Raw genomic sequence first — 15,432 nt, 5'->3', positions numbered from 1 at the left:
AAACGAGCTCTTGTGGGGGGAAAAAAGAAATTCAAACCCAAACTTGTCTTTATCTCAGTGAAAAAATGGATATGCAGCAATTATACATGACAAAAAAATGGGGGATAGATTATCCTTATTTTCAATTCATGAAAACATTCTTCTCATCAGTGGTGCAGACTTGTAATTATATGGCAATCGTTATAAATTTCTCATCTGGAAATAAAAGTTTAAAGGTAAAGGAATGGATGCAAATGCATAGCATTCAGAACTGTATTTAAAAATTACTTCTGCTTCTTTTGTTAACACCACCACTTAGCACTCTCCTCTGGTCCAACGCTATGTAAATATTAATAATAAATCCTCAGGTTAGAAAGACAGATCTTATCTTCATGTTACAGAGAAGAAAACAGGCACCACGATTATCCAACAGCACTCGGCATATCCACAGCAGGGATCTATTTAAAAACCAGACCTTTGCTGATCCAGCACTTTACTTCCACAAAAATTGAAGTACGTTACAAAACAGCATACAAGTTCCTGCCCCAGTTTCCCAGACAGACGCCTGCAGCGTGGAGACCCGATGCAGCCTACAAAACGCCGAGGCGGGATGGAAAGGCAGCCAACCTGACTGCAGACCCAACTGCTTAATCATATTCCGTTGAAGGGACAACCGATGTTATCAATATTCCTGAAGTTTCAGGGTATGTGCTCATAAAATAGGCTAAGATCTGAATTTGCAGCATGTTGGGCCATTCTGTAATGACTTGAGTGTGCTCTTACTGCGAGCACGAGATAGCTTGTCCCCGATCCAGGATGTGTTCTGTGCATGCAGGCACCCCTCAGTAATGACCTGCCCTCTTAATATCATCCTCTGTCCTGTCCCACGGTACATTATTTGTGTGCCCTTACCCTAAAACTTTCGTGGAAAGTTTTAGCCTGCTGCTGCAAAGAACAGAGACTTAAAGCACACTTTTCCTCTGCCCAACTGCACAGAGGCAGAATCTGTTTTTGCCATATGTTTTTGAAGGCGCATCGTAAAGGAAAAATATCTGAACAGGAATTATTGATTTTCATGTTTTCTTTCTGACAACAAACAATACAAACATATGCTTCAATGCCTGGAGGATAAATATTTTCCACGCTGACAGAAGATACTATCCACCCCCAGGCAAAACTAGAAGCTATTAAGGCATCTTTTGGGTGGCCAACCAGACAATCAGCAAAAATCTTTTAAGACAACTACTATTACACAATACTAGGGATGTAATTAAACCATTTCTGTTAAAAACATAACCACTGCGGGCACCACAAGGGAGTACTCAGCTTCATAGTTTTCCGCGTATCACTTCTGGCAGTTTGTTTTATCTAAATTACATAAAATTAATTTGCTCACAACACAGAAATGAAATTTAGAGATGAGCTCTACACTAACTATGGATCTAGATATTGGGCCTGTCAAGGTATGTTTAGATCTGCAATTTAGGTTCAATCTGTTCAAGTCAATAGTCGCCACTCACAAAACCACCCACAAGTGGTTTCAAATTTGGAACAAAACCACTGATGGCGGGTTTTGCTTTAGATTCACCACTTAAATAATATGTCAGGTTAGTCTGCACAGATGAATCCATTCCACGTGTCCCACTGACTGGCACTACTTTGAGCTCAGTCCATCATGCCTTCAATTATTCCTTTCCTGTTTTCCTTTTTACGCACCCAAAAAGTAACCATAATAGTGGTTTTATATTTTTAAGACAGACTGGGATTCAGATCTCCCTAAGAAAAGCATGTGTGTATCTTGCCTATATAGCAACTGAAGTAATCGCCAGGGAGTAAAATTACTCTTGCGCCTCTAAATATGCAAAGACCTTCACTGCATCCTTAGCACAGCTGTATAGCTATAAAAGACATAAGCTTCATTTAAAGGCAGACATGGTTATACACTGCTGGATTAGAAATGAGTCTCTGTGCCTCTAGAAAAAGAGCAGCAACTCACAAACATAAATATTCCTCAGATTTAATATTAACATATGAACTACTGCAAAGCTGACTTCCCAGGTCTCCCAGGACTCAGGACTTCCTAGGTCCTGGTTCCAAAGAGGATCCTTATCATCACCTGGAAAAACAACGTGGCTTGTCAAATGTTTTCTGCTTTGTCTCAGAAGGGAATCATGTAGCATGACATATCCATATTGATTAAAGAAGGATCCACTTCTTTTCATTTGAACTTTGGCTGAAGGAGATGGACTTACTGTGTCTAACCATCTTTCACTTACGGAGTTTCTCCATTGAGTGTATAGCTTTAGCAAACCAGTACTCAACTTCTGGATTCCTTTATTCACCAGCAGGTTTCCAGTTACCTTTGGAACAGCAGGTCAGTGAATTTTCTCTAAAATTATGGTCTCCCTTTTTTCCTCTTTAGGACAAAGATTCAGGCTTCAAGCAATGCCAAGTGTTACAGTATCTGGGACACAGAGTACCCCATGGACTAATCCACCCTCGTTGTTCTGAGTCTCTTCCCGGGTTACAACTACAATGAACCTATGATAAAACCTGAAAAGTTAATTTCTTTCTTGCTCAGACTAGTGCCTTCCTACTGGCTGCTGCACCTCTTATCCTACAGGGGCTCCTTTCCTAGTGGGAAGACCAGTACTATATTCATAATTCTTGCAATTTATCAACCATCCTCTATAATACCGTGTGGGAGACCACTGCCTTTTTCCACTGAAATTGATGGAGGTTGCTAAAGTAAAACCAGAGATAAATTAAACCATAATCAAGACCTGAAAGGTTAGCATTTACTTATGTCAGCACCATTAGCTGACAAATCTACATTGCAACACCTGTATCTAAATTTCTCTCCTGGCTATGGAGGATTACACTGTAACCCTTCTTAAAAGGAGTCGTTCCACCCCGCCATGGCAAATCTGCAGCTTTTAGTCTGGTTTGTAGCTGGTGGCCGATATGTTGGTCTTTGTAGTCACTGTCGATGTGCAACTGCCTGGTGAAGACAAAACGCTACCAGTGAGAAAATCCACTAGCAGAGAAGACGACGACTGTAACTCATGCTGTTATCAGCCATTAAATCCCGCTAAACCAAACTTTATCCTATAAAGATTTTTCAGCTTTTTCTTGAGACTTATTCCATTTTTCTCTTAAATAAGTTTGCACTATTGGGAAGAGTCTGATGGAATCTAAGGACTATAAATCACTTTTCCTTTCCACGTCTTTCTTCTCTTTTTAGTTAAATATTTCTGTTGTCCAGTGAAGTCTTTTCCCGGTTTAGAAGGATTTTGCCAAACCCTAGTTTAGAGAAGCAATAAAAAATAAAAAGTCAAAATTACTTTTATAAAAAAAGATTATTTCCTGCAAGCACAAGGAAAAGACCTTATAATTTTAGGCAGCTGGCATGCTTGCTAATAAGTCCATTTCTATGGAAATGAGTTCATAACTATTAATTTTGCCTGCTCCTGATCTATTCTTGATGAGCCTTTCAAATTTAGAAAAGCGCTTCATGATTCTCTCAATTTGGTAATTACTAACTCCCTTTGATGAATCCAGCCCAGTGTTTCAGACATGAGACATTCATTACACATTTCTCTTTCTGGTGAGAGGAGAAAAAGAAACCATGGGCTTGGATTTATTTCCTCTTGCAAACTCCAGTAAGTAGGCCCTCTTCTTCAAACTGCAATTTATAATCCTATTTGTGTAGTTTCACAATAGTGCCTCTGCTAGGTGCTAGAAGAACCCCCAAACCTCGAGATTTCTGCACAATTTCCTGTTGCCTAGCATCGTATCTTCACGGAAAGGGTGGTCAAGCATTGGAACAGGCTGCCCAGAGAGGTGGTGGAGTCACCATCCCTGGAAGTGTTCAAAAAACGGGTAGATGTGGCACTTTGGGACATGGTTTAGTGGGCATGGTGGTGTTGGGTTGATGGTTGGAATGATGATCTTAGAGGTCCTTTCCAACCTTAATGATTCCTAGTTTTTACTTTCATTATAAATAATCCAGCCACCAAGCCAGGAAGCATGAAATTGCTTCTCTACCCTTAATTGGTTTAGTGGTGGACTTGGTAGTGTTAGGTTAATGGTTGGACTGGATGATCTTAAAGGTCTTTTCCAACCTAAACGATTCTATGATTCCATGGTTCTATATATACATAATGCATTCAAAGCAGGTCCCCAACAGCCCAGTCAAGCTTTGTAACATATACAGTCTTCACTCTGTACTCAGCAGTTAGTAGGCATGGTTGTGACCCCAACCTGGAATAGAAGAGAACAGAGTTTTAGCACAGAATGCCCACAACAGTAAATCCATGCCAAATAAAGCCAGCTCTAGCTCCAACCAACTCCAGAATAAGAAGAGTTAATCAGGACAGGAAAATGTTGTGAAGTCCCAGAACTGTCCTGCAAGGGACGCATCCGGGAGGCCAGCTGCAGGCACGCGGAGCCCAGCTGCCTTGCCGGGCTTGCCAAGTTGAACCTGAAGTCTTTCTTCTGGATGTACCTTAAGCCATAGAGGAGTGAGCACTCCACCCAGAGGCAGAGCCTCTCCTCAGTTAAGAAAACTCTCCCGGTTGAACAAACCCCAGGCTGCACAAACCACTGTAAAAATAAGGCTTGGGTTTCAAACGCTCCTAAACACCTCAGAGAACTCTTCCATTACTGCATTCAGATGCTTTGTAAAGATTCACACTGTTGTTGGAGGGATTTCTATCATGTTACCTTGTTACATATATTCTGATTATTTTCTTCCTCAGTATGCACACAGTAGGAAAATATATATATTTTAAATCTGAATCGAAAAAAATCCAATATCAGATTTTGTTTCTCTACATTTATTACCTCATTAAGTATTTATAAGGAACTGCATAGGCTTTTTTTCCCCCAACATAATAGATTACTGTGAAGGTCCACCATAGCTCTAATGTTAGAGGTTTTAGTAAGTACTACAAAATCACCTGGCATTGAAATATTACTATATTCAATTTATTCCTAATTTTTGTCTAAGCAAAACATGGAATTATTGAATTAAGTACTGGAATGATACACAGTGATTGATGTTATGACGGCAGTGACAGCCTAAATAGTTAGTAGTTACCTTATACAAACAAATGCCTATTATTAGCTACTAAGAAAGATTTACACTGCTAACCAAACCGAAGAGCCTGCCCTATGTATTTTTACAGAGAACGAAATAAGTGGAATGGCACAGTGAAGGATGACGGTGCGGGGCACTTTGTAGCGCATTCAGCTGGGTGTGCCACTGGCGCACGGAGGGTTTGCTGGCTCCCACTGCCGGTTCATCAACAATTTAGATGATAAAAAGTCAGACCCTTCTATTAGTGCAGTTGGCTATTACAGGAAATCATGAGTTTCATTCATTCATAAAATAATGTTTTCAGTAAATGGCAATCTGTTTATGAGGCCCACAGCGGGGTAAACAAATCTCTAAAAAAAATGGAGCAGACACTAGGTAATTGAAAATAATAAAATGCCTGGTATCATGTTGCTTGAGAATCTTTTCAAGGTTAATAATGGTCACTTCTTACTCTCTGACAAATTGGCACCAAATTCAATGAGAACGGGATTATGTAAGCAAGGGACATTAGTTTATAACATATTTCAGTAATACAGGTCTCACTCCTTTGATCTCAAGAGGATTAATTTCATAAGTATGGTTTACTGAAGAACAGACACAAGAGGAGGCTTTTCAATGACTGATTGGAAATGCTCAAGACCCTCATTTCCTGCTGAAGTCAAATGAAGCAGCAGATGGCCAAGACCTCTTGGGGAAAAGATCCAGATTAAATGTCCTGACCTTCTCCCCCCTAAGGAAATTAAGATCCCAGCAGCCCAAGAGGAAGGAAATGAGAGCAAATACCTACTAACGGAGCCGCATCCAGTTTCTGGATGATGAAGATTTGCGTACCGTCAGCCCTTACACATCGCTGAGTGCCACCTTCCTGATTGGGGGCACTGGGTAACAGGAACTGGCAGCAGCTAATGCCTTTAAAGCCAGGACACCTTCAAGCACCTACAACATCCTTAAGCACACATCCTACTTGAGAACAGCTTACCGGGGTGAGATGGCTACACCTTGTGTTACATAGGAAGTTTGACTTGATGATGATAATGGCTGTTAAAACCTGCTAGCCTCACCCCTTTTCTCCCAGCATGTATCACTTTCATTAGGCTGTAAGGACAACAAAGCTGTATACAAGCTTGGAAGCAGCCTGCTCTCGCTGTTCTCCCAGGGTAGTTTGCTGAGAAAGGGCCTCATCCTGAGGAGCACTGGAGACGGGCCCGGCGGGAGCCCTGTGTGAGTAAGCGCACGTATCCCTGTCGGGCGTTGCAGCGTACATGAACATCCCTAGGAGCCAGGGCAAACTACCTGCGCGTCCTCGGTACTTCTGCAAGCTTTTGCACCAATGTGAAAACGTTCAGATGACGCAGTGCCACTGCCCCTTACTGCGTAGCCCCCGAAGTTTTTTGTTTTGCTGAGGGAAACTGGACACCTGGGGGTGCAAGGCAGGCACAAACACTTGAAAAAAGCCCTGCTCACTCTTCTTCTGTGCCACAGCACAGGAGCACAAGGCAGAAGTCCCAAACATTGAACAAAGACAGAATGGATGGCAGGTTGCAAGTACATCTGCAGGGATGGAAAAAGTTTGCTTGGTTTCCTCTCATGATGCATTTCAAAATCACAATTTACCATGTGCTTTGTTGTCTAACAGACAACTTGCTCTGTTGTCCAGTTTACTTTATACCAACTACAGGCATTTTCAAAACATTTCTTGGTACCTGATCTTGTTTTCCTTTCAGTGCCATAAAAATTCACGCTCTTCACAGATGCATGGGCAATGTAAATGGCTACAGAGGATAAAACCAAGCTGCTAAATCTGTTAATAATGTATGGATTGACACAGCACTTTTTAATAATCCAGTAAAAGCCATAAAAACAAGAAGAAAATATTTTTGTTCAAAACACACCACCAAGACCAGATATTATTCATGTTATTTTGCTTAGCCAACATTTTCCCACAACTGAAAACAATAAATCTAGATAATGAGCAAACCTTTTAAGCTCTTCAGCTTCTTCCACTGCCAATTCACAACTGTGCTGCTCACTAACAACTTGCAATAACTTCCACTTTATTTGATTTTATCAACATCATCATGACAACCCTGGAGACAACCGAGACAATTGCTTCAATTATTTTTATTTGCTTCACCCTTGTGACAGTGTACAGAAATTCTTCTGGTAAAAGAGTCCTTAGATACTATTTTAGTTAGCCTTTAACAAAACAGGACTTTTAGGACCAAATTCAGCATGGGTGTAATTGGTGCGCTCCATGGGTAACATGTATTGCTGGGTGCTGGGACTCTATTTGTTCCTTTGCCATGACCCTCCCCTTTGGAAACAGTGTGTAATCTTTTGGGGTTTAAAAAGCATTTTGATTGCACTGGAATATTTTTCTGACTACTGTTTAGAACCTCTTTATTGCTGTGCTGTGTTATTTCTTAAACTAAAGATTCTCTGCCAGGAGAAAGCATCTTGCTGGGGAATAACAAACACATCCAGTAAGAAATTGGGGCCAAGGTTTAGCTGATGTTGGATGCAAATACAGAGGGAGCTATTGTTGTTTAAAAAATAAGAAATGATTTTATGAAGAAAGATTTATGCTGAATCCTAACCAGTTAATAAATATCAACAACCCAAATTGTGCTTATAATTTTTCTTTAACTATTCAGAAATTCTTACATATTTACATACCATAATCACATGGTGTGTTTTCAACATTGCTGTGCAAGCAGCTGAAATATATTATAAAGCAGAGATGGGTTTTTAAAGAACCAATGACTGAAAATTCAAGATAATAAATTCAGTGATATGAGAACTTCTTTGCAATGCAGGAACTCACATACAAAGACCCTCCCTCTACAGACTCTCAAAAGACTTTTAAAAGAACAAGAATACAACTCTGGAAGGTACTTTTTTACCATGGTCTGTGCTGCAGCTGAATAACCCAAGGCATGGGTATCTTCAGCCAAGCCACATGTAAAGTCAGCACAGCAAACATTGCACTTGACCTCAAAGTGGATGGTCAGGGGCATCCAGAGACTCAATGGTGGCGACAGGGAATATACCCTAAAAGTTACCTGCTGGAAATCCTTGGTGACACACTGCAATGCAATGGGACAGCCTCCGGGTCTGTCTGTAATGTCACCACATAATAGCCAAAGAAATTAGTTTCCTGCAGGTAATTAAGCAGAAGGAAAAGGCCACTCTTCAATGCAGCTCCTCCACTGTCCCTCGACTTGGTTACTGGCCACCACCCTCAGGGTAGCTGAGGATGCTTCATTCAGGGCCTTGCTCTTCCCCAGCTAACTGTGAAATGGAAGACATGCAACAGTTTAATTTACCTGAACTCACACCATTCTGCAAGGCTCTTGAATTTTGTATTTACAAATATGTACGCAGCTTCCTCATCTTCCTAGATAGAGACAAGAGCTTGGGTAAGTGACCTGGACGTACGGCTCAAACCACATTTCCAACAACTTGTTTCCTTGGCATTTTAAACAGCTTATCATTTTTATATGCCTTAACATTAGCATTAAGTGACCAGACTCTTTTGTATACACCAAGTGCATCAGAAAAGAAAAACATGACTAGACCCAGGAGAAAGTTAATAGCAATCCAGTTGCTGTTTTGATTTCAGAATTACAATTGAGGCTGACAGCTGGATCTCCTTGGGGAGAAAAATCAACCAGAGGGGATCTAAAGATGCAAACTCCCCACGCGCTGAATTTATGAATGAAAGGAAAGGGGAGACAAGCTGCAGACTGACACAAATATACCTAATGTGCTGGAGGATACATGGAAACAGTGACCAATGGTGCTCCCCTCTTGAGGATTTAAAAAGCCTAATTCAACACCTTTGAACTTAATCCTTTGCTTAATGGGCAGACAGTGTAAACGAGTAAATAACAGAATGCCAAGCAGCTAGCAAGGACAATGAGAAATTTAAGAAGTTGGGTTTTTTTCTTTCTAAAGCTTGCTAAGAGTGCGCAGAACTCATGAGTCTGCTGTAGAAGCTACATGAAGCATGAAATAATTAAAGAACAAATCAAAATAGGTAGATGGGCAAGAATTATTTTATTCCTCCTCCATTCTCTTCAGATTTAAACAAGATTAAGCATCTAATGAATTAGACCTAGCTTTCTTTGAGTCTAACGTACTCTTAGATGGAGAGATAATGTGCAGGGTGTCCTGTGGCTAATTCACACTTCTGCGAAGAAATAAATGGCCGTGACAACATCCTCAAAGAAGTTAAGGCAGGGATCAGTGTAGCCCATTAACATTACCACAGACGAGACCTCCTCTCTCCCCACTTCCCCCAGAGACACATGGTGTGTATAAAATTGTTTTATTTTATAGGCTGATAATTATGTTGTAAAAAAGAGTTAAAGCTTTTCCTCTCACTGTTGATACCCACTGAACAGACAGCAAAGACGTGAAAGGGAAACTGGCATAAAAACATCAGTTTCCCATGTTTTAATTAGTAAACAAGATTAATTAATCCAGCTGAGCAAACACAGGGTGGATCAGGGTCTGCATTCAGTGTATGAACAGAAAGAGCCATCTACAGTAATTCTACCTCCACCCTTTGCTAGGTGAGATCAGCTTAAAGTCCTGATCTTCGCAACAGAACTAAAAGCAAGAGAGAAACAAGCGGTTATAGTGTAAGTCACTCCATTAAAAGCCAATTTTTGTCCTAAAAATGAATCTAATTTCCCTAGAAGTGCAAAGATAATTCCAAATAACAAAAAGCAGAGGGGTGGATTTAATATTTCTCTTTAAAAATCATTCCACAATTACTTTGTGATGGCGTGAAAGTAAGGTCAACACAACGGTCACTACGTAATGTCTCTAGGTCACCTTTTCAAAGGGTAATCACTACTTTGTCACACTTGCAAGACAATGATTTCCCAACACATGATGAATTCAAATGTAGTGACAGTTAATGGGATGCACTGGGGGGCCGCTGGGATATTGCTCAGAGCTAAGGTCATACCATGAATAAATGAGTTCAGGCACAAGTGAGTAATAAGTGAGGTTAATTCATTTAGGCTCTGAAGAGGAATAATTAGAAATGGAAAGGGGAGAAGTGGTGTTCCAGCCTGTCTTCCCCACTCCCCTGTTTGTATGATAGAACGTCCCTCCAGGACTTCAGTTCAATGAATTTCTGCAGCAATGCAGGCTTTAACAACCTGCTCGCCAGCATGAGGCGGACCAGACGCTGGCACCATTGGGAAGAACCACCATTAAGGACGTTGCACTGAGGACTTCCCACATTTCTTCAGGGACCATGAGCAACATATGACCCAAATGGAACAGTAACAAAAATACTGGTGGGGTTGATATGATGTTATATTGACTCCCTGATTACCCACTGTAATAGTCACGCAATTTGGGGATTGTTTTGCTGTTTCATTTTCCTTGCTACAATTAAAACTGTTACCTAAGCAAAAATACCAGCTGTCATGAAGAACAAAGAGTCAGATAAAAGGATTTCTAGAAAAAAGAAGGCAGGTTCCTGCAAGCACTGCAAATCACGCTAAGCTACATAAAATATCCCTAACATTAAGGGTTAACGTAAAGCAGAATTTACAAAATCATCCTCCTTCTATTCCTCTCTTTTCTGAACCTTTTCAGGATTTCATAATCCCTTCCCTCCTCCTGCCCCCCTCTCAACTCCCTCCCTGAACAAGAATATGCTCAGCCCTGCAAAATTGTTTAGCTGAAATCCTTAGATTTTGTCGAGTCCTGGCATTCTTTGAGACAGCTGTATTTACACCCATTGCTGGTGGGTAGTCATGCTGGAAGCAATTAGCTTTCATGCTTTTTCAATATCCCCTTTCAAAAACTTTGAGATCCCTCATTGCCATTGATTTAGATGTAGAGAAGCACAGAAAAAAAAAAAAGAAAAAAAAAAGAGTTCATCCATATGCTGAGCTCCTTTAGTCTAATTCAAATGCAGCAACTTCAGCTCCCCACCACCTAAGGCATGCCTCCACAGGCACGTTCCCAGCCCATCAGTGGAAATGCTCAAAGGCCTTGAAAACCATCACCACAACACTCAAAGACAGCAGCTTCCAGCGCTGCTGGGTCCAGGAAGGGCTCAAGCAGCCAGCAGCCATCTCTCATTTGGATCGACAGGTTGCATTTGAGCATCTCTGTTGCATTTAACAACACTTTCAAGTGTGTCCTTTGTATTTTCCAAGAGAAAATCTGTCACTGCTGGACTACTTAAAAGAAAAAGAAAAGAAATGGAAAGAAAAACATGGTATGATAAGACAGTAGCTAAATGTATACTGATTGCACTAATTGCATCCATTCCTCTGTCGGGAAGTCTTGTATTGTATTTCTAATATGTGCTGATAAGTGCATTCACAACATGATTAACTGCCTCCAGACAAGAATGGCTATTATGTTTAACAGACTGATTAGCAAGTGACAGAGCTGCAAACTGTACTTCTAGTAAATTGGCTGCTTTTAAATTACAGCAGCTTTTTTATGGTTCCATTTTTAAAATGCAATGATTTGTTACACATATGCAACGTAATTCCTATCTGACAATAAGTAATAGAGGATACTGAGCTTTTAACTTTTAATCTTCAGATCTCAATTAAAGCATTGCTCATTTTCTTTTTAATTACAGCAAAATCTGCACCATACATGGTACTCATTAGGCAACATCCTGTCTTCAATGTCTCTCAAAAACTATCCTTAAACAGAGGGACAGTGGTTCTAGCCCACCTCTGTTAGAAGTCCGACCTTATTTAAGCCACCACTTTTGCTGGTTCTGTAAGCAGCCAACTAAGACAGGATTTATTGTATTCTTCCCAGCATTTGATTAATTCCCTCTTCTTACTGCTACGGGCACCTTTTCCATGGACGTTCACAGAAGCCCCAGTGACCTCAGAGCAAGGCAAGGGGAAGGAGTGCTGGGTCTGTGCCGACAACAGCCCCGCTCACCTCCTGGAACAGAAATCGAAGCAGAGATCTCAAATCTGACCTCAGTTCAGACCTGCCATGGCATAAGGCTCACCCCTGCTACAGCCAGGACTGTATATACCTCAAGTGAAATGAGCTCCTCCTTAACTCCCTGTATTTCATAACAACAAATGGTAGGATTTAGGCATGCAGTTCTTTGCAGTGCTTCTGAAAATCCTGCCATCAAATGCGTGCTTCTGGTTTTTGTTGATTGCTCTTATTTTTATCACTGTAACATATGAGAGCACCAGTCTTGGATTTGGGCCCTCTGTGTATTTCATACAAACACAGCTACAAAGACAGCCCTGACCCCAGAGAGCTTGCAGTCCACAAGACAGAGACAGAAAAGAGATATAACAATCTGCACCAATTTAAATTCATACAGAAAGCACAAACCCTTTAAGTACAAATTTATCTAGAGACTTTCAAGCTCAATGACATCATGTACTTCAAACCAGCTTATTTATAACATAAAGCTTAGTATAAATTGTAAGGAGATAGAATAAATCAATTTGCTCTATCACAGAATCTATTCATCAGATACAATACAGATGGCTCTGCTACCATGGTTAAAAATAACCTACACATTTTAAAATCAGCTCAAGGCATTTATCAAATTAGGAAACTGGTGGAGGAGGATGTTGTCTAGCTTGTATACAGTAATGGAAATATCCATCCAGCAGTTTGGTGCTTTTATTAATCTTATCTCACGTGTTTATATCCGGACAGTCAGCTGAACTGGTAGAATTCAGTTTTCCAAATCATTTATCTTTGCTAAATAGGAGGACAGAACAACCTGAAGTTGTTTATTGCATGTAGATAAGAGTCCGGGGAAAAAAAAAAAAATCATCCAAAGGGCAACCTGATTGTAGAACAGAACATAAAACACTTCAGCAACAAAACCATTGTCAAGCAAACCCGGCATCCTGGCTGAGCAGCCCAACCCTTCGCGCTGGATGAAAAAGGATGATGGGAATTAACAGACTCCAAGAGGTAAGCCCTACAGTAAATTAATCGTCAGGGAGATTGCACCACAGAAGTGGCCCTGTAGATCCTGGCATCCTCCTGCATGGTCCTCAACCAGTCAGCTTGTGTTTCCCAGCTAATCCGAACCAAGCAGGGAGATGGAGTGCAAAACATCCCACAGCCCCGCGAATAATACTGTCTGAAGAATGAAATTCATTTGTTTCGCAGCTTTCATCGCTCTTGCTCTCACATTCCACCCACAGAGGGAAAATTAGGTGTTGATGTTTGCTCAGGATTTACTTACTAAAGGACTTACTGCAAGACTTTTGAAGGAGCTCTGTCCAGCTCTTCCCACTGGAAGGAAAACCTCGATGCCCCAGTGTCTCTGGGGGAGAAGGGACATAAAACCAGCATGAACAGCTCAGAACGTGTATGCCCAAAGAGGCAGGATCAGCCTCTATGCTGGAAGGAAATTCCAGTTCCTGTGTAACCCCTGCAAAATGAGGAGGGAGAGCTCATGCTGTGACCACTTTTTTATTTTCTTTTAAAACCAGGTATAATAAGCTCCTGGGTCAGCCAGAGCTTCAACATACACTGCCTACTATTTTTCTTCATAATGAGCTCCCTAAAGAAGACCAAAAGCCTTTGTAACTCAAATAAAGCCAGATTTCATCACAATAAACCTCGAATATGTAACTTATTAAACAGGGAAAACTCAAAGCAACTAGATCAAACAGAAGAGAACTAAAAAGGCCCAGCTCTCCCCCCAGGTCAGGGTGTCACTGCAGGCAGGTCCCAGCCACCCTAGAGACTTCCTGAGCCACAGCAAATCCTGCCCCACGCCAGGCGTTCCCCGGGCAGATCCCTCCATGCCCCCCCACGGCCGGCTGCCCGCTCCTGCTCCCCTGTGCGTCTCTGCACCCGCCACCGGTGAGCGGCTCCACGCCCTGGCCCCTCCGCACTGCCACATCCTCCTCTCCCTGGGAGGGTTTTTTGCAGAGCACGCTCAAGTCTCCCCGCCAGCTCGCTGTTTGGAGCCCCCCTTATTGGATTATAATCGTGGCCTCCCAGTTCAGCGTCCAGGTCCTTGTACAATCTCTTGGGGTCAGAACACTGACCAAAGTAAGATTTACTTCTTATTTACCAAGAAGTATCTAGGAGATTACTCCCTAGAGTAGATGCTCAATGTACATGGCAGGACCATACTTCAGAGTTTAACTCTCTGAAGCCTATGTGAGCTTTACGGCTGCTTTCAGTGGGCAGAAGACAAAGACCTGTTTGCATCTAAATCTAATCCTTTTTCCTGAGGAGGACCATAAATTAAAAAAAGTAATAATCAAAATACAATAAATTCTGGCTAGAATATCAAGTTCAAAGTTTACTTCTGCATTTACAAGATAAATTGATACCATTAGAATTCATTAGATACACACTTTAGACTTATTGCTTATTAAAATATATATTAGCTGTTCCCTACTACTTCGATTTATCAGCTGCACCATGCCCATATTTTGTTTTCAAGAGGATTACAACGGCACATCTAATTATATGAATGCTTCTGCCGGTTATAATTGAAAATGAGATCAGTTGATAAACTGCTTTGATAAGGATTCAAACACGTACTACGAGCAGGAGGAGACATCTATCCCTTCTGGTTTTGCTCCTTTGCAGTGGCCCTAGAAACGCACAGAAATTGCTTCTCTTCTGCTCTAGCTCCTTTAAAGTCCACCTCTGTCCCCCGAGATACCTGCTGTTCCTTGCGACATCCCTCTCCATGCCGCTTCCCCGGCCTCTCGCCCCCGCTTCCCTCTCTGTTGCCATTTGGCAGCCCTCCGACGCCAACCCCGTCTTGTCACCCCCCCTCTGCCACCTCTTTGCAGCACCACCAGGTCCCCTTGGCTTGGCCGCCTTCGCCACTCCCTACCATCTCATTTATAACCACCACTACCAAACTGCAGCTTTCTCAAACACTTAGTGACCATCGACCAGAATACAGAGGATCCTAACCGCAGGGGGAAACACCACCAAGAAGCACAAGGAACTGCATAAGCTAAAGAGGGCGAAGGATCAATGGTCATCCTCAATGTTGTATCAGAAGTTAGGGTAATCTTTACCAGCTCACTTTCTAATGATGATTTCAGAGACAGCAGCAAACACAAGTGCTGCACCGGCTGCCATGCCTTGACCACAAATATAAAATGAATTCTTATTATTAGTGCAATTAACATGGATAATAAAACACATAAAAAATCATAGGGTTTTTGATTGCTTTGTGAAGCTCCTTATGGCCCGTAAATCTCATGCCATCGGTCAACTTTAGCTTTTGACATAGATTTGGTCTGAAGAGCAGGAGGGGTAGGGTTTTTTAAAAATAAGTCCATTTTCAAAAATTACTTCTGAAAGACAAAAAACCTTGAGGGTATTTC

General features: G+C 41.5%; 1 protein-coding gene across 1 annotated transcript in view; it reads right to left on the bottom strand.

Annotated features, from left to right (window-relative positions):
* TMEM132B (transmembrane protein 132B) overlaps positions 1 to 15,432 on the bottom strand; it is a 254,167-nt gene that overhangs the window by 79,516 nt on the left and 159,219 nt on the right. The gene's annotated exons all lie outside the window — the stretch shown is intronic.

This window comes from Pelecanus crispus, chromosome 11, assembly GCF_030463565.1.
Source record: "Pelecanus crispus isolate bPelCri1 chromosome 11, bPelCri1.pri, whole genome shotgun sequence".
Classification (NCBI taxonomy): Eukaryota; Metazoa; Chordata; class Aves; order Pelecaniformes; family Pelecanidae; genus Pelecanus; species Pelecanus crispus.
Note: the sequence above shows the minus strand (reverse complement) of the source record. Positions and strands in the feature narration are given on the sequence as shown.